Source organism: Mixophyes fleayi, unplaced genomic scaffold (genome assembly GCF_038048845.1).
Source record: "Mixophyes fleayi isolate aMixFle1 unplaced genomic scaffold, aMixFle1.hap1 Scaffold_113, whole genome shotgun sequence".
Taxonomy (NCBI): Eukaryota; Metazoa; Chordata; class Amphibia; order Anura; family Limnodynastidae; genus Mixophyes; species Mixophyes fleayi.
The window spans coordinates 177501-192500 of record NW_027445911.1 but is presented as its reverse complement, the minus strand read 5'-3'; the positions used below and the strand labels follow the sequence as shown (position 1 = coordinate 192500).

General features: G+C 44.3%; 2 non-coding genes and 53 pseudogenes across 2 annotated transcripts; all 55 read left to right on the top strand.

Moving 5' to 3' along the window:
* The first annotated feature begins 209 nt into the window (after nt 1–209).
* Nucleotides 210–327, top strand: LOC142112406 (5S ribosomal RNA; annotated as a pseudogene).
* A 300-nt stretch (nt 328–627) lies between these two features.
* Nucleotides 628–746, top strand: LOC142112270 (5S ribosomal RNA; annotated as a pseudogene).
* Nucleotides 747–1042: 296 nt separating this feature from the next.
* Nucleotides 1043–1161, top strand: LOC142112494 (5S ribosomal RNA; annotated as a pseudogene).
* A 291-nt stretch (nt 1162–1452) lies between these two features.
* On the top strand, nt 1453–1570 carry LOC142112811 (5S ribosomal RNA; annotated as a pseudogene).
* A 90-nt stretch (nt 1571–1660) lies between these two features.
* LOC142112756 (5S ribosomal RNA) lies at nt 1661–1779 on the top strand (annotated as a pseudogene).
* Nucleotides 1780–1871: 92 nt separating this feature from the next.
* Nucleotides 1872–1990, top strand: LOC142112754 (5S ribosomal RNA; annotated as a pseudogene).
* A 90-nt stretch (nt 1991–2080) lies between these two features.
* LOC142112799 (5S ribosomal RNA) lies at nt 2081–2199 on the top strand (annotated as a pseudogene).
* A 102-nt stretch (nt 2200–2301) lies between these two features.
* On the top strand, nt 2302–2420 carry LOC142112386 (5S ribosomal RNA; annotated as a pseudogene).
* A 90-nt stretch (nt 2421–2510) lies between these two features.
* Nucleotides 2511–2629, top strand: LOC142112780 (5S ribosomal RNA; annotated as a pseudogene).
* An 88-nt stretch (nt 2630–2717) lies between these two features.
* Nucleotides 2718–2836, top strand: LOC142112299 (5S ribosomal RNA; annotated as a pseudogene).
* An 86-nt stretch (nt 2837–2922) lies between these two features.
* Nucleotides 2923–3041, top strand: LOC142112284 (5S ribosomal RNA; annotated as a pseudogene).
* Nucleotides 3042–3340: 299 nt separating this feature from the next.
* On the top strand, nt 3341–3459 carry LOC142112269 (5S ribosomal RNA; annotated as a pseudogene).
* A 299-nt stretch (nt 3460–3758) lies between these two features.
* On the top strand, nt 3759–3876 carry LOC142112367 (5S ribosomal RNA; annotated as a pseudogene).
* Nucleotides 3877–3968: 92 nt separating this feature from the next.
* LOC142112658 (5S ribosomal RNA) lies at nt 3969–4087 on the top strand (annotated as a pseudogene).
* A 93-nt stretch (nt 4088–4180) lies between these two features.
* LOC142112752 (5S ribosomal RNA) lies at nt 4181–4299 on the top strand (annotated as a pseudogene).
* A 90-nt stretch (nt 4300–4389) lies between these two features.
* LOC142112798 (5S ribosomal RNA) lies at nt 4390–4508 on the top strand (annotated as a pseudogene).
* A 102-nt stretch (nt 4509–4610) lies between these two features.
* Nucleotides 4611–4729, top strand: LOC142112384 (5S ribosomal RNA; annotated as a pseudogene).
* A 90-nt stretch (nt 4730–4819) lies between these two features.
* LOC142112778 (5S ribosomal RNA) lies at nt 4820–4938 on the top strand (annotated as a pseudogene).
* Nucleotides 4939–5026: 88 nt separating this feature from the next.
* Nucleotides 5027–5145, top strand: LOC142112277 (5S ribosomal RNA; annotated as a pseudogene).
* An 86-nt stretch (nt 5146–5231) lies between these two features.
* On the top strand, nt 5232–5350 carry LOC142112283 (5S ribosomal RNA; annotated as a pseudogene).
* Nucleotides 5351–5440: 90 nt separating this feature from the next.
* LOC142112268 (5S ribosomal RNA) lies at nt 5441–5559 on the top strand (annotated as a pseudogene).
* A 299-nt stretch (nt 5560–5858) lies between these two features.
* On the top strand, nt 5859–5976 carry LOC142112290 (5S ribosomal RNA; annotated as a pseudogene).
* A 92-nt stretch (nt 5977–6068) lies between these two features.
* LOC142112656 (5S ribosomal RNA) lies at nt 6069–6187 on the top strand (annotated as a pseudogene).
* Nucleotides 6188–6280: 93 nt separating this feature from the next.
* Nucleotides 6281–6399, top strand: LOC142112554 (5S ribosomal RNA; annotated as a pseudogene).
* Nucleotides 6400–6489: 90 nt separating this feature from the next.
* Nucleotides 6490–6608, top strand: LOC142112473 (5S ribosomal RNA; annotated as a pseudogene).
* A 93-nt stretch (nt 6609–6701) lies between these two features.
* Nucleotides 6702–6819, top strand: LOC142112300 (5S ribosomal RNA; annotated as a pseudogene).
* A 90-nt stretch (nt 6820–6909) lies between these two features.
* On the top strand, nt 6910–7028 carry LOC142112518 (5S ribosomal RNA; annotated as a pseudogene).
* A 92-nt stretch (nt 7029–7120) lies between these two features.
* Nucleotides 7121–7239, top strand: LOC142112619 (5S ribosomal RNA; annotated as a pseudogene).
* A 301-nt stretch (nt 7240–7540) lies between these two features.
* On the top strand, nt 7541–7658 carry LOC142112197 (5S ribosomal RNA; annotated as a pseudogene).
* Nucleotides 7659–7962: 304 nt separating this feature from the next.
* On the top strand, nt 7963–8081 carry LOC142112767 (5S ribosomal RNA; annotated as a pseudogene).
* A 91-nt stretch (nt 8082–8172) lies between these two features.
* On the top strand, nt 8173–8291 carry LOC142112555 (5S ribosomal RNA; annotated as a pseudogene).
* A 91-nt stretch (nt 8292–8382) lies between these two features.
* LOC142112474 (5S ribosomal RNA) lies at nt 8383–8501 on the top strand (annotated as a pseudogene).
* A 93-nt stretch (nt 8502–8594) lies between these two features.
* Nucleotides 8595–8712, top strand: LOC142112606 (5S ribosomal RNA; annotated as a pseudogene).
* Nucleotides 8713–8802: 90 nt separating this feature from the next.
* On the top strand, nt 8803–8921 carry LOC142112181 (5S ribosomal RNA; annotated as a pseudogene).
* A 77-nt stretch (nt 8922–8998) lies between these two features.
* Nucleotides 8999–9117, top strand: LOC142112498 (5S ribosomal RNA; annotated as a pseudogene).
* A 90-nt stretch (nt 9118–9207) lies between these two features.
* Nucleotides 9208–9325, top strand: LOC142112542 (5S ribosomal RNA; annotated as a pseudogene).
* Nucleotides 9326–9419: 94 nt separating this feature from the next.
* On the top strand, nt 9420–9538 carry LOC142112562 (5S ribosomal RNA; annotated as a pseudogene).
* Nucleotides 9539–9629: 91 nt separating this feature from the next.
* On the top strand, nt 9630–9748 carry LOC142112719 (5S ribosomal RNA; annotated as a pseudogene).
* Nucleotides 9749–9841: 93 nt separating this feature from the next.
* On the top strand, nt 9842–9960 carry LOC142112454 (5S ribosomal RNA; annotated as a pseudogene).
* A 93-nt stretch (nt 9961–10053) lies between these two features.
* On the top strand, nt 10054–10172 carry LOC142112251 (5S ribosomal RNA; annotated as a pseudogene).
* Nucleotides 10173–10689: 517 nt separating this feature from the next.
* LOC142112274 (5S ribosomal RNA) lies at nt 10690–10807 on the top strand (annotated as a pseudogene).
* Nucleotides 10808–10901: 94 nt separating this feature from the next.
* Nucleotides 10902–11020, top strand: LOC142112589 (5S ribosomal RNA; annotated as a pseudogene).
* Nucleotides 11021–11315: 295 nt separating this feature from the next.
* LOC142112265 (5S ribosomal RNA) lies at nt 11316–11433 on the top strand (annotated as a pseudogene).
* Nucleotides 11434–11527: 94 nt separating this feature from the next.
* On the top strand, nt 11528–11646 carry LOC142112375 (5S ribosomal RNA; annotated as a pseudogene).
* Nucleotides 11647–11948: 302 nt separating this feature from the next.
* On the top strand, nt 11949–12066 carry LOC142112759 (5S ribosomal RNA; annotated as a pseudogene).
* A 92-nt stretch (nt 12067–12158) lies between these two features.
* On the top strand, nt 12159–12276 carry LOC142112772 (5S ribosomal RNA). Its single transcript, XR_012681282.1, has one exon. It is a non-coding gene; the product is annotated as a 5S ribosomal RNA (ribosomal RNA).
* A 91-nt stretch (nt 12277–12367) lies between these two features.
* On the top strand, nt 12368–12486 carry LOC142112557 (5S ribosomal RNA; annotated as a pseudogene).
* A 77-nt stretch (nt 12487–12563) lies between these two features.
* Nucleotides 12564–12682, top strand: LOC142112638 (5S ribosomal RNA; annotated as a pseudogene).
* Nucleotides 12683–12774: 92 nt separating this feature from the next.
* Nucleotides 12775–12892, top strand: LOC142112286 (5S ribosomal RNA; annotated as a pseudogene).
* A 300-nt stretch (nt 12893–13192) lies between these two features.
* Nucleotides 13193–13311, top strand: LOC142112575 (5S ribosomal RNA). Its single transcript, XR_012681247.1, has one exon. It is a non-coding gene; the product is annotated as a 5S ribosomal RNA (ribosomal RNA).
* Nucleotides 13312–13403: 92 nt separating this feature from the next.
* On the top strand, nt 13404–13522 carry LOC142112645 (5S ribosomal RNA; annotated as a pseudogene).
* Nucleotides 13523–13616: 94 nt separating this feature from the next.
* Nucleotides 13617–13734, top strand: LOC142112490 (5S ribosomal RNA; annotated as a pseudogene).
* A 91-nt stretch (nt 13735–13825) lies between these two features.
* Nucleotides 13826–13944, top strand: LOC142112693 (5S ribosomal RNA; annotated as a pseudogene).
* A 772-nt stretch (nt 13945–14716) lies between these two features.
* LOC142112793 (5S ribosomal RNA) lies at nt 14717–14834 on the top strand (annotated as a pseudogene).
* A 95-nt stretch (nt 14835–14929) lies between these two features.
* The window catches only part of LOC142112795 (5S ribosomal RNA), a 118-nt pseudogene continuing 47 nt past the window's right edge, over nt 14930–15000 (top strand).

Below are 15000 nucleotides of genomic sequence, written 5' to 3'. Positions count from 1 at the left end.
ACAGCCACACCACCCTGAACAAGCTCAATCTTGTCTGATCCTGGAAGTTAAGCAGAGCCGGCCCTGGTTAGTACTTGGATGGGAGACAACCTGGGGATACCAGGTGCAGAAGGTTTTTTTTTTTTTCCTTTTTTTATTCTCTCTTGTTCCTGCTTCCTTCAATGCTGGTGTTGAGATGTATAAGAGATGTAGGTCAGTAGGCAAGCAATACCTACAGTAAACCACCCTGAACATGCCTAATCTCATCTGATCTTGGAAGCTAAGCAGGGCCGGGCCTGGTTTGTACTTGGATGGGAGAGCACCTGGGAATACCAGGTGCTGTAGGTTTTTTTTTCCGTTTTTTTTTCTCTCTTGTTCCTGCTTCCTTCAATGCTGGTGTTGAGATGTATAAGAGATGTAGGTCAGTAGGCAAGCAGTACCTACAGCCACACCAACCTGAACAAGATCAATCTCGTCTGATCTTGGAAACTAAGCAGGGCCGCGCCTGGTCAGTACTTCGATGGGAGACCACCTAGGAATAACAGGTGCTGTACATTTTATTTTTTCGTTTTTTTCTCTCTCTTGTTTTTGCTTTCTTCAAACCCGGTGTTGAGTTGTATAAGAGATGTAGGTCAGTAAGCAAGCTATACCTACAGCCACACAACCCTGAACAAGTCCAATCTCATTTAATCTTGAAAGCTAAGCAGAGCCGGGCCTGGTTAGTACTTGGATGGGAGAGCACCTGGGAATACCAGGTGCTGTGAGTTTTTTTTTTCTTTTTTTTTCTCTCTTGTTCCTGCTTCCTTCAATGCTGGTGTTGAGATGTATAAGAGATGTTGGTCAGTAGGCAAACAATACCTACAGTAAACCACAGTGAACATGCCCAAGCTCATCTGATCTTGGAAGCTAAGCAGGGTCGGGTCTGGTTAGTACTTGGATGGGAGACAACCTGGGAATACCGAGTGCTGTTGGGTATTTTTTTTTGGTTTTTTTTCTCTCTTTTCCTGCTTCCTTCAATGCTGGTGTTGAGATGTAAAGAGATGTAGGTCAGTAAGCAAGCAACACCTACAGCCACACCACCCTGAACAAGTCCAATCTCCTCTAATCTTGGAAGCTAAGCAGGGCCAGGCCTGGTTAGTACTTGGATGGGTGACCACCTGAGAATACCAGGTGCTGCAGGTTGGTTTTTTTTTCGGTTTTTTTTCTCTCTTGTTCCTGCTTCCTTCAATGCTGGTGTTGAGATGTATAAGAGATGTAGGTTAGTAGGCAAACAATACCTACAGCCACACCACACTGAACAAGACCAATCTCCTCTGGTTTTGGAAGCTAGACAGGGCCGGTCCTGGTTAGTACTTGGATCGGAGACCACCTGGAAATACCAGGTGCTGTGTTTTTTTTTTTTCTCTCTTGTTCCTGCTTCCTTCAATGCTGGTGTCTAGATGTATAAGAGATGTTGGTCAGTAAGCAAGCAATACCTACAGTAAACCACCCTGAACATGCCTAATCTCATCTTATCTTGGAAGCTAAGCAGGGCCAGACCTGGTTAGTACTTGGATGGGAGACCACCTGGAAATACCAGGTGCTGTAGTTTTTTTTTTTTCGTTTTTTTTCTCTCTTGTTTCTGCTTCCTTCAATGCTGGTGTTGAGATGTATAAGAGATGTAGGTCAGTAAGCAAACAATACCTACAGCCACACCACCCTGAATAAAACCAATCTCGTCTGATCTTGGAAGCCAAGCAGCGCCGGTACTGGTTAGTACTTGGTTGGGAGACCAACTGGGAATACTAGGTGCTGTAGGTTTTTTTTTTCCGTGTTTTTTTTCTCTCTTGTTCCTGCTTCCTTCAATGCTGGTGTTGAGATGTATAAGAGATGTAGGTCAGTCAACAAGCAATAACTACAGCCACACATCCCTGAACAAGCCCAATCTTGTCTGATCTTGGAAGCTAAGCAGGGCCAGACCTGGTTAGTACTTGGATGGGAGATCACCTGGAAATACCAGGTGCTGTAGGGTTTTTTTTTTCGTTTTTTTTCTCTCTTGTTCCTGCTTCCATCAATGCTGGTGTTGAGATGTATAAGAGATGTAGGTCACTAGGCAAACAATACCTACAGCCACACATCCCTGATCAAGCACAATCTTGTCTGATCTTGGAAGCTAAGCAGGGCCAGGCTTGGTTAGTACTTGAATGGAAGACCACCTGGAAATACCAGGTGCTGTAGGTTTTTTTTTTTCGTTTTTTTTTTCGTTTTTTTTCTCTCTTGTTCCTGCTTCCATCAATGCTGGTGTTGAGATGTATAACAGATGTAGGTCAGTAGGCAAGCAATCCCTACAGCCATACCACCCTGAACAAGCCCAAACTCGTCTGATCTTGGAAGCGAAGCAGGGCCGGGCCTGGTTAGTACTTGAATGGAAGACCACCTGGGAATACCAGGTGATGTAGGTTTTTTTTTTCGTTTTTTTTTCTCTCTTGTTCTTGCTTCCTTCAATGCCCGTGTTGAGATGTATAAGAGATGTAGGTCACTAGACAAGCAATACCTACAGCCACACATCTCTGAGCAAGCCCAATCTTGTCTGATCTTGGAAGCTAAGCAGCGCCGGGCCTGGTTAGTACTTGGATGGGAGACCACCTGGAAATACCAGTTGCTGTAGGTTTTTTTTTTGTTTTTTTTCTCTCTTGTTCCTGCATCCTTCAATGCTAGTGTTGAGATGTATAAGAGATGTAGGTCAGTTAACAAGCAATAACTACAGCCACACCACCTTGAACAAGCCCAAACTCGTCTGATCTTGGAAGCTAAGCAGGGCTGGGCCTGGTTAGTACTTGGATGGGAGACCACCTGGGGATACCAGGTGCTGTAGGTTTTTTTTTTTTTGTTTTTTTCTCTTTTGTTCCTGCTGGTGTTGAGATGTATAAGAGATGTATGTCAGTAGGCCAGTAGGCAAGCAGTACCTACAGCCATACCACCCTGAACAAGCGCAAACTCATCTGATCTTGGAAGCTAAGCTGGGCCAGGCCTGGTTAGTACTTGGATGGGAGACCACCTGGGAATACCAGGTGCTGTAGGTTTTTTTTTTCTTTTTTTTTTCTCTCTTGTTCCTGCTTCCTTCAATGCTGGTGTTGAGATGTATAAGAGATGTATGTCAGTAACCAAGCAATACCTACTGTCAACCACCCTGAACAAGATCAATCTCGTCTGATCTTGGAAACTAAGCAGGGCCGCGCCTGGTCAGTACTTCGATGGGAGACCACCTAGGAATAACAGGTGCTGTACATTTTATTTTTTCATTTTTTTCTCTCTCTTGTTTTTGCTTTCTTCAAAGCCGGTGTTGAGTTGTATAAGAGATGTAGGTCAGTAAGCAAGCTATACCTACAGCCACACAACCCTGAACAAGTCCAATCTCATTTAATCTTGAAAGCTAAGCAGAGCCGGGCCTGGTTAGTACTTGGATGGGAGAGCACCTGGGAATACCAGGTGCTGTGAGTTTTTTTTTTCTTTTTTTTTTCTCTCTTGTTCCTGCTTCCTTCAATGCTGGTGTTGAGATGTATAAGAGATGTTGGTCAGTAGGCAAACAATACCTACAGTAAACCACAGTGAACATGCCCAAGCTCATCTGATCTTGGAAGCTAAGCAGGGTCGGGTCTGGTTAGTACTTGGATGGGAGACAACCTGGGAATACCGAGTGCTGTTGGGTATTTTTTTTTGTTTTTTTTTCTCTCTTTTTCCTGCTTCCTTCAATGCTGGTGTTGAGATATATAAGAGATGTAGGTTAGCAGGCAAGTAATACATACAGTCAACCACCCTGAACATGCCCAATCTTGTCTGATTTTGGAAGCTAAGCAGGGCTGGGCCTGGTTAGTACTTGGATGGGAGACCACCTGGGAATACCAGGTGCTGTAGGTTTTTTTTTTTTTTCGTTTTTTCCTCTCTTGTTCCTGCTTCCTTCAATGCTGGTGTTTAGATGTATAAGAGATGTAGGTCAGTAGGCAAGCAATACCTACAGCCACACCACCCTGAACAAGATCAATCTCGTCTGATCTTGGAAGCTAAGCAGGGCCAGGCCTGGTTAGTACTCGGATGGGAGACCACTTAAGAATACCAGGTGCTATAAGTTTTTTTTTTTTTCGTGTTTTTTTCTCTCTTGTTCATACTTCCTTCATTGCTGGTGTTGAGATGTATAAGAGATGTAGGTCAGTCAACAAGCAATAACTACAGCCACACATCCCTGAACAAGCCCAATCTTGTCTGATCTTGGAAGCTAAGCAGGGCCAGACCTGGTTAGTACTTGGATGGGAGATCACCTGGAAATACCAGGTGCTGTAGGGTTTTTTTTTTCGTTTTTTTTCTCTCTTGTTCCTGCTTCCATCAATGCTGGTGTTGAGATGTATAAGAGATGTAGGTCACTAGGCAAACAATACCTACAGCCACACATCCCTGATCAAGCACAATCTTGTCTGATCTTGGAAGCTAAGCAGGGCCAGGCTTGGTTAGTACTTGAATGGAAGACCACCTGGAAATACCAGGTGCTGTAGGTTTTTTTTTTTCGTTTTTTTTTTCGTTTTTTTTCTCTCTTGTTCCTGCTTCCATCAATGCTGGTGTTGAGATGTATAACAGATGTAGGTCAGTAGGCAAGCAATCCCTACAGCCATACCACCCTGAACAAGCCCAAACTCGTCTGATCTTGGAAGCGAAGCAGGGCCGGGCCTGGTTAGTACTTGAATGGAAGACCACCTGGGAATACCAGGTGATGTAGGTTTTTTTTTTCGTTTTTTTTTCTCTCTTGTTCTTGCTTCCTTCAATGCCCGTTTTGAGATGTATAAGAGATGTAGGTCACTAGACAAGCAATACCTACAGCCACACATCTCTGAGCAAGCCCAATCTTGTCTGATCTTGGAAGCTAAGCAGCGCCGGGCCTGGTTAGTACTTGGATGGGAGACCACCTGGAAATACCAGTTGCTGTAGGTTTTTTTTTTGTTTTTTTTCTCTCTTGTTCCTGCATCCTTCAATGCTAGTGTTGAGATGTATAAGAGATGTAGGTCAGTTAACAAGCAATAACTACAGCCACACCACCTTGAACAAGCCCAAACTCATCTGATCTTGGAAGCTAAGCAGGGCTGGGCCTGGTTAGTACTTGGATGGGAGACCACCTGGGGATACCAGGTGCTGTAGGTTTTTTTTTTTTTGTTTTTTTCTCTTTTGTTCCTGCTGGTGTTGAGATGTATAAGAGATGTATGTCAGTAGGCCAGTAGGCAAGCAGTACCTACAGCCATACCACCCTGAACAAGCGCAAACTCATCTGATCTTGGAAGCTAAGCTGGGCCAGGCCTGGTTAGTACTTGGATGGGAGACCACCTGGGAATACCAGGTGCTGTAGGTTTTTTTTTTCTTTTTTTTTTCTCTCTTGTTCCTGCTTCCTTCAAAGCCGGTGTTGAGTTGTATAAGAGATGTAGGTCAGTAAGCAAGCTATACCTACAGCCACACAACCCTGAACAAGTCCAATCTCATTTAATCTTGAAAGCTAAGCAGAGCCGGGCCTGGTTAGTACTTGGATGGGAGAGCACCTGGGAATACCAGGTGCTGTGAGTTTTTTTTTTCTTTTTTTTTTCTCTCTTGTTCCTGCTTCCTTCAATGCTGGTGTTGAGATGTATAAGAGATGTTGGTCAGTAGGCAAACAATACCTACAGTAAACCACAGTGAACATGCCCAAGCTCATCTGATCTTGGAAGCTAAGCAGGGTCGGGTCTGGTTAGTACTTGGATGGGAGACAACCTGGGAATACCGAGTGCTGTTGGGTATTTTTTTTTGTTTTTTTTTTTCTCTTTTTCCTGCTTCCTTCAATGCTGGTGTTGAGATATATAAGAGATGTAGGTTAGCAGGCAAGTAATACATACAGTCAACCACCCTGAACATGCCCAATCTTGTCTGATCTTGGAAGCTAAGCAGGGCTGGGCCTGGTTAGTACTTGGATGGGAGACCACCTGGGAATACCAGGTGCTGTAGGTTTTTTTTTTTTTTCGTTTTTTCCTCTCTTGTTCCTGCTTCCTTCAATGCTGGTGTTTAGATGTATAAGAGATGTAGGTCAGTAGGCAAGCAATACCTACAGCCACACCACCCTGAACAAGATCAATCTCGTCTGATCTTGGAAGCTAAGCAGGGCCAGGCCTGGTTAGTACTCGGATGGGAGACCACTTAAGAATACCAGGTGCTATAAGTTTTTTTTTTTTTCGTGTTTTTTTCTCTCTTGTTCATACTTCCTTCATTGCTGGTGTTGAGATGTATAAGAGATGTAGGTCAGTAGGCAAACAATACCTACAGCCACAGCACCCTGAGCAAGCCCAATCTGGTCTGATCTTGGAAGCTAAGCAGGACCAGGCCTGGTTAGTACTTGGATGGGAGACCACCTGGGAATACCAGGTGCTGTAGGTTTTATTTTTTCGTTTTTTTCTCTCTCTTGTTCCTGCTTTCTTCAATGCCGGTGTTGAGATGTAAAGAGATGTAGGTCAGTAAGCAAGCAATACCTACAGCCACACCACCCTGAACAAGTCCAATCTCCTCTAATCTTGGAAGCTAAGCAGGGCCAGGCCTGGTTAGTACTTGGATGGGTGACCACCTGGGAATACCAGGTGCTGCAGGTTGGTTTTTTTTTCGGTTTTTTTTCTCTCTTGTTCCTGCTTCCTTCATTGCTGGTGTTGAGATGTGTAAGAGATGTATGTCAGTAGGCAGGCAATACCTACTGTCAACCACCCTGAACATGCCCAATCTTGTCTGATCTTGGAAGCTAAGCAGGGCCGGGCCTGGTTAGTACTTGGATGGGAGACCACCTGGGAATACCAGGTGCTGTAGGTTTTTTTTTAATTTTCTTTCTCTCTTGTTCCTGCTTCCTTCAATGCTGGTGTTGAGATAAAAATAAGAGATGTAGGTCAGTCGGCAAGCAATACCTACAGCCACACCACCCTGAACAAGACCAATCTCGTCTGATCTTGAAAGCTAAGCAGGGCCGGTCCTGGTTAGTACTTGCATGGGAGAGCACCTGGGAATACCAGGTGCTGTAGGTTTTTTTTTTTTCGTTTTTTTTTCTCTCTTGTTCCTGCTTCCTTCAATGCTGGTGTTGAGATGTATAAGAGATGTAGGTCAGTAGGCAAGCAGTACCTACAGCCACACCACCCTGAACAAGTTCAATCTCATCTGATCTTGGAAGCTAAGCAGGGCCACGCCTGGTCAGTACTTCAATGGGAGACCACCTTGGAATACCAGGTGCTGTAGGTTTTATTTTTTCCGGGTTTTTTTCTCTCTTGTTTCTGCTTCCTTCAATTCTAGTGTTGAGATGTATAAGAGATGTAGGTCAGTAAGCAAGCAATAACTACAGCCACACAACCCTGAACAAGTCCAATCTCATTTAATCTTGAAAGCTAAGCAGGTCCGGGCCTGGTTAGTACTTGGATGGGAGAGCACCTGGGAATACCAGGTGCTGTGGGGTTATTTTTTCGTTTTTTTTTCTCTCTTGTTCCTGCTTCCTTCAATGCTGGTGTTGAGATGTATAAGAGATGTTGGTCAGTAGGCAAGCAATACCTACAGTAAACCACAGTGAACATGCCCAAGCTCATCTGATCTTGGAAGCTAAACAGAACCGGTCTTGGTTAGTACTTGGATGGGAGACCACCTGGGAATACCAGGTGCTGTAGGTTGTTTTTTTTTTTCGTTTTTTTTTCTCTCTTGTTCCTGCTTCCTTCAATGGTGATGTGGAGATGTATAAGATATGTAGGTCAATAGGCAATCAATACCTACAGCCAAACCACCCTGAACAAGATCAATCTCGTCTAATCTTGGAAGCTAAGCAGGGCCAGGCCTGGTCAGTACTTCGATCCGAGACCACCTAGGAATACCAGGTGTTGTAGGTTTTATTTTTTCGTTTTTTTCTCTCTCTTGTTCCTGCTTTCTTCAATGCCGATGTTGAGATGTATAATAGATGTAGGTCAGTAAGCAAGCAATACCTACATCTACACCACCCTGAACAAGCCCAATCTCGTCTAATCTTGGAAGCTAAGCGGGGCCAGGCCTGGTTAGTACTTGGAAGGGAGACCACCTGGGAATGCGAGGTGCTGTAGGTTGTTTTTTTTTTTCTCTCTTGTTCCTGCTTTCTTTAATGCTGGTGTTGAGATGTATAAGAGATGTATGTCAATAGGCCAGTAGGCAAGCAGTACCTCCAGCTGTACCACCCTGAACAAGCCTAAATTCGTCTGATCTTGGAAGCTAAGCAGGGCCAGGCCTGGTTAGTACTTGGATGGGAGACCACCTGGGAATACCAGGTGCTGTAGGTATTTTTTTCCATTTTTTTTTTCTCTCTTGTTCCTGCTTCCTTCAATGCTGGTGTTGAGATGTATAAGAGATGTAGGTCAATAGGCAAGCAATACCTACAGCCATACCACCCTGAACATGCCCAATCTTGTCTGATCTTGGAAGCTAAGCAGGGCCAGGCCTGGTTAGTACTTGGATGGGAGAGCACCTGGGAATATCAGGTGCTGCTGGTTTGTTTTTTTTTCGTTTTTTTTTCTCTCTTGTTCCTGCTTCCTTCATTGCTGGTGTTGAGATGTATAAGAGATGTTGGTCAGTAGGCAAGCAATACCTACAGTAAACCACCCTGAACATGCCCGATCTCGTCTGATCTTGGAAGCTTAGCAGGGCCGGGCCTGGTTAGTACTTGGATGGGAGACCACCTGGGGATACCAGATGCTGTAGGTTTATTTTTTTTTATTTTTTTCTCTCTTGTTCCTGCTTTCTTTAATGCCGGTGTTGAGATATATAAGAAATGTAGGTCACTAGGCAAGCAATACCTACAGCCACACCACCCTGAACAAGCCCAATCTCGTCTGATCTTGGAAGCTAAGCAGCGCCAGGCCTGGTTAGTACTTGGATGGGAGACCACCTGGGAATACCAGGTGCTGTAGGTTTTTTTTTTCTCTTGTTCCTGCTTCCTTCAATGCCGATGTTGAGATGTATAAGAGATGTAGGTCACTAGGCAAGCAATACCTACAGCCACACCACCCTGAACAAGCCCAATCTCGTCTGATCTTGCAAGCTAAGCAGGGCCGGCCCTGGTTAGTACTTGGATGGAAGACCACCTGGGAATACCAGCTGCTGTAGGTTTTTTTTTCCGGTTTTTTTTCTCTCTTGTTCCTGCTTTCTTCAATGCTGGAGTTGAGATGTATAAAAGATGAAGGTCGGTAGCCAAGCAATGCCTACAGTCAACCACCCTGAACAAGCCCAATCTCATTTGATCTTGGAAGCTAAGCAAGGCCGGTCTTGGTTAGTACTTGCATGGGAGACCACCTGGGAATACCAGGTGCTGTAGGTTTTTGTTTTTTTTCTTTTTTTTTTCTCTCTTGTTTCTGCTTCCTTCAATTCTAGTGTTGAGATGTATAAGAGATGTAGGTCTGTAGGCAAGCAATACCTACAGCCACACCACCCTGAACAAGACCAATCTCGTCTGGTCTTGGAAGCTAAGCAGGGCCACGCCTGGTTAGTACTTTGATGGGAGACCACCTAGGAATACCAGGTGCTGTAGGTTTTATTTTTTCATTTTTTTCTCTCTCTTGTTCCTGCTTCCTTCAATGCTGGTGTTGAGATGTATAAGAGATGTAGGTCAGTAGGCAAGCAATACCTACAGCCATACCACCCTGAACAAGCCCAAACTCATCTTAGCTTGGAAGCTAAGCGGGGCCAGGCCTGGTCAGTACTTGGAATGGAGACCACCTGGGAATACCTGGTGCTGTAGGTTTTTTTTTTTTCCATTTTTTTTTCTCTCTTGTTTCTGCGTCCTTCAATTCTAGTGTTGAGATGTATCATAGATGTAGGTCAATAGGAAAGCAATACCTACAGCCACACCACCCTGAACAAGATCAATCTCGTCTGATCTTGGAAGCTAAGCAGGGCTGGCGCTGGTTAGTACTTGGGTGGGAGACCACCTGGGAATACCAGGTGCTGTAGGTTGTTTTTTTTTTCGTTTTTTTTTTCTCTCTTGTTCCTGCTTCCTTCATTGCTGGTGTTGAGATGTATAAGAGATTATGTCAGTAGGCAAGCAATACCTACAGCCACACCACCCTGAACAAGACCAATCTCGTCTTATCTTGGAAGCAAAGCAGGGCCGGACCTGGTTGGTATTTGGATGGGAGACCACCTGGGAATACCAGGTGCTGTCATTTTTTGTTTTTTTCGTTATTTTTTCTCTCTTGTTCCTGCTTCCTTCAATACTGGTGTTGAGATGTATAAGAGATGTAGGTCAGTAAGTAGGCAAGCAATACCTACAGCACAACACCCTGAATAAGCCCAATCTTGTCTAATCTTGAAAGATAAGCAAGGCTGGGCCTGGTTAGTACTTGGATGGGAGAGCACCTGGGAATACCAGGTGCTGTAGGTTTTATTTTTTCGTTTTTTTCTCTCTCTTGTTTCTGCTTTCTTCAATGCCGGTGTTGAGATGTATAAGAGATGTAGGTCAGTAAGAAAGCAATACCTACAGCCACACCAACGTGAACATGTCCAAGCTCATCTAATCTTGAAAGCAAAGCAGGGCCGGGCCTGGTTAGTACTTGGATGGGAGAGCACCTGGGAATACCAGGTGCTGTGGGGTTTTTTTTTTTCGGTTTTTTTTCTCTCTTGTTCCTGCTTCCTTCAATGCTGGTGTTGAGATGTATAAGAGATGTTGGTCAGGAAGCAAGCAGTACTTATAGTAAACCACCCTAAACAAGCCCAAACTCATCTGATCTTGTAAGCTAAGCAGGGCTGGGCCTGGTTAGTACTTGGATGGTAGACCACCTGGAAATACCAGGTTCTGTAGTTTATTTTTTTCATTTTTTTTTCTCTCTTGTTCCTGCTTCCTTCAATGTCCGTGTTGAGATGTATAAGAGATGTAGGTCAGTAAGTAGGCAAGGAATCCCTACAGCCATACCACCCTGAACAAGCCCAAACTCATCTGATCTTGTAAGCTAAGCAAGACCAGGCCTGGTTAGTACTTGGATGGGAGACCACCTGGGAATACCAGGTGCTGTAGTTTTTTTTTTCGTTTTTTTTTCTGTCTTGTTCCTGCTTCCTTCAATGTCCGTGTTGAGATGTATAAGAGATGTAGGTCAGGAATTATGCAAGCAATACCTACAGCAGAACACCCTGAATAAGCCCGATTGTGGAAGCTAAGCAGGGCTGGGCATGGTTAGTACTTGGATGGGAGACCACCTGGGAATACCAGGTGCTGTAGGTTTTTGTTTTTTTAAGTTTTTTTTTCTCTTTTGTTCATGCTTCCTTCAATGCTGGTGTCTAGATGTATAAGAGATGTTGGTCAGTAGGCAAACAGTACCTGCAGTAAACCACCCTGAACATGCCCAATCTCATCTTATCTTGGAAGCTAAGCAGGGCCGGACCTGGTTAATACTTGGATGGGAGACCACCTGGGAATACCAGTTGCTGTTTGTTCTTTGTTTTTTTCGTTATTTTTTTTCTCTTGTTCCTGCTTCCTTCAAGGCTGGTGTTGAGATGTATAACAGATGTAGGTGAGTAGGCAACCAAACCCTACAGCCATACCACCCTGAACAAGCCCAAACTCGTCTGATCTTGTAAGCTAAGCAGGGCCGGGCCTGGTTAGTACTTGGATGGGAGACCACCTGGGAATACCAGGTGCTATAGTTTTTTTTTTTCGTTTTTTTTCTCTCTTGTTCCTGCTTCCTTCAATGTCCGTGTTGAGATGTATAAGAGATGTAGGTCAGTAGGCAAGCAATACATACAGCCACACCACCCTGAACAAGACCACTCTCGTCTTATCTTGGAAGCTAAGCAGGGCCGGACCTGGTTAGTATTTGGATGGGAGAGCACCTGGGAATACTAGGTGCTGTCGTTTTTTGTTTTTTTTCGTTATTTTTTCTCTCTTGTTCCTGCTTCCTTCAATGCTGGTGTTGAGATGTATAAGAGATGTAGGTCAGTCGGGAAGCAATACCTACAGTCATCCACCCTGAACATGCCCAATCTTATCTGATCTTGTAAGCTAAGCAGGGCTGGGACTGGTTAGTACTTGCATGGGAGACCACCTGGGAATACCAGGTGCTGTTTGTTTTTGTTTTTTCGTTATTTTTTTTCTCTTGTTCCTGCTTCCTCCAATGCTGGTGTTGAGATGTATAAGAGATGTAGGTCAGTAGGTAAGCAATACCTACAGTCATCCACCCTGAACATGCCCAATCTCATCTGATCTTGGAAGCTAAGCAGGGTCGGGCCTGGTTAGTACTTGGATGGGAGAGCACCTGGGAATACCAGGTGCTGTAGGTTTTATTTTTTCGTTTTTTTTTCTCTTTTCTTCCTGCTTCCTTCAATGCTGGTGTTGAGATGTATAAGAGATGTAGGTCAGTAGGGAAGCAGTGCCTACAGCCATACCACCCTGAACAAGACTACTCTCGTCTTATCTTGGAAGCTAAGCAGGGCCGGACCTGGTTAGTACTTGGATGGGAGACCACCTGGGAATACCAGGTGCTGTAGGTTTTTTTTCTCTCTTGTTCCTGCTTCCTTCAATGCCGGTGTTGAGATGTATAAGAGATGTAGGTCAGTAGGCAAGCAATACCTACAGCCACACCACCCTGAACAAGCCCAATCTTGTGTGATCTTGGAAGCTAAGCAGGGCTGGACCTGGTTAGTACTTGGATGGGAGACCACCTTGGAATACAAGGTGCTGTTTGTTTGTTTTTTTTCGTTTTTTTTTTTCTCTTGTTCTTGCTTCCTCCAATGCTGGTGTTGAGATGTCTAAGAGATGTAGGTCAGTACGTCAGCAATACCTACAGTCATCCACCCTGAACATGCCCAATCTCATCTGTTCTTGGAAGCTAAGCAGGGTCGGGCCTGGTTAGTACTTGGATGGGAAACCAACTGGGAATACCAGGTGCTGTAGGTTTATTTTTTTCGGTTTTTTTTCTCTCTTTTTCCTGCTTCCTTCAATGCTGGTGTTAAGATGTATAAGAGATGTAGGTCAGTAGACAAACAATACATATAATAAACCACCCTGAACGTGCCCAATCTCATTTCATCTTGGAAGCTAAGCAGGACTGGGCTTGGTTAGTACTTGGATGGGAGACCACCTGGGAATACAAGGTGCCGTAGGTTTTTTTTTTTCGTTTTTATATCTCGCGTGTTCCAGCTTCCTGCAATGCTGGTGTTGAGATGTATAAGAGATGTAGGTCAGTAAGCAAGCAATACCTACAGCCACACCACCCTTAACAAGCCCAAACTCGTCTGATCTTGGAAGCTAAGCAGGGCTGGGCCTGTTTAGTACTTGGGTGGGAGACCACCTGGGAATACCAGGTGCTGTAGGTTTGTTTTTTTTCGTTTTTTATTCTCTATTGTTCCTGCTTCCTTCAATGCTGGTGTTGAGATGTATAAGAGATGTAGGTTAGTAGGCAAACAATACATACAGCCAATCCACCCTGAACATGCCCAATCTCGTCTTATCTTGGAAGTTAAGCAGGGCCAGGCCTGGATAGTACTTGGTTGGGAGACCACTTGGGAATACCAGGTGCTCTTTGTTTTTTGTTTTTTTCGTTATTTTTTTTCTCTTGTTCCTGCTTCCTCCAATGCTGGTGTTGAGATGTATAAGAGATGTAGGTCAGTAAGTAAGCAATACCTACAGTCATCCACCCTGAACATGCCCAATCTCATCTGATCTTAAAAGCTAAGCAGGGTCAGGCCTGGTTAGTACTTGGATGGGAGACCAACAGGGAATACCAGGTGCTGTAGGTTTATATTTTTCGGTTTTTTTTCTCTCTTGTTCCTGCTTCCTTCAATGCTGGTGTTGAGATGTATAACAGATGTAGGTGAGTAGGCAAGGAATCCCTACAGCCATACCACCCTGAACAAGCCCAAGCTCGTCTGATCTTGTAAGCTAAGCAGGGCCGGGCCTGGTTAGTACTTGGATGGGAGACCACCTGGAAATACCAGGTTCTGTATTTTATTTTTTTCGTTTTATTTTCTCTCTTGTTCCTGCTTCCTTCAATATCCGTGTTGAGATGTATAAGAGATGTAGGTCAGTAAGTAGGCAAGCAATACCTACAGCACAACACACTGAATAAGCCCAATCTTGTCTAATCTTGAAAGCTAAGCAGGACCAGGCCTGGTTAGTACTTGGATGGGAGAGCACCTAGGAATACCAGGTGCTGTAGGTTTTATTTTTTCGTTTTTTTCTCTCTCTTGTTTCTGCTTTCTCAATGCCGGTGTTGAGATGTATAAGAGATGTAGGTCAGTAAGAAAGCAATACCTACAGCCACACCACCGTGAACATGTCCAAGCTTATCTAATCTTGAAAGCTAAGCAGGGCCAGGCCTGGTTAGTATTTGGATGGGAGAGCACCTGGGAATACCAGGTGCTGTGGGGTTTTTTTTTTTCGGTTTTTTTTCTCTCTGCTTCCAGGTGCTGTAGGTTTGTTTTTTTTCGTTTTTTATTCTCTCTTGTTCCTGCTTCCTTCAATGCTGGTGTTGAGATGTATAAGAGATGTAGGTTAGTAGGCAAACAATACATACAGCCACACCACCATGAACAAGACCACTCTCGTCTTATCTTGGAAGCTAAGCAGGGTTGGACCTGGTTAGTATTTCGATGGGAGAGCACCTGGGAATACTAGGTGCTGTTGTTTTTTCTTTTTTTCGTTATTTTTTCTCTCTTGTTCCTGCTTCTTTCAATGCTGGTGTTGAGATGTATAAGAGATGTAGGTCAGTCGGGAAGCAATACCTACAGTCATCCACCCTTAACATGCCCAATCTTATCTGATCTTGTAAGCTAAGCAGGGCCGGGACTGGTTAGTACTTGAATGGGACACCAACTGGGAATACCAGGTGCTGTAGGTTTATATTTTTCGGTTTTTTTTCTCTCTTGTTCCTGCTTCCTTCAATGTCCGTGTTGAGATGTATAAGAGATGTAGGTCAGTAAGTATGCAAGCAATACCTACGGCACAACACCCTGAATAAGCCCAATCTTGTCTGATCTTTGAAGCTAAGCAGGGCTGGGCATGGT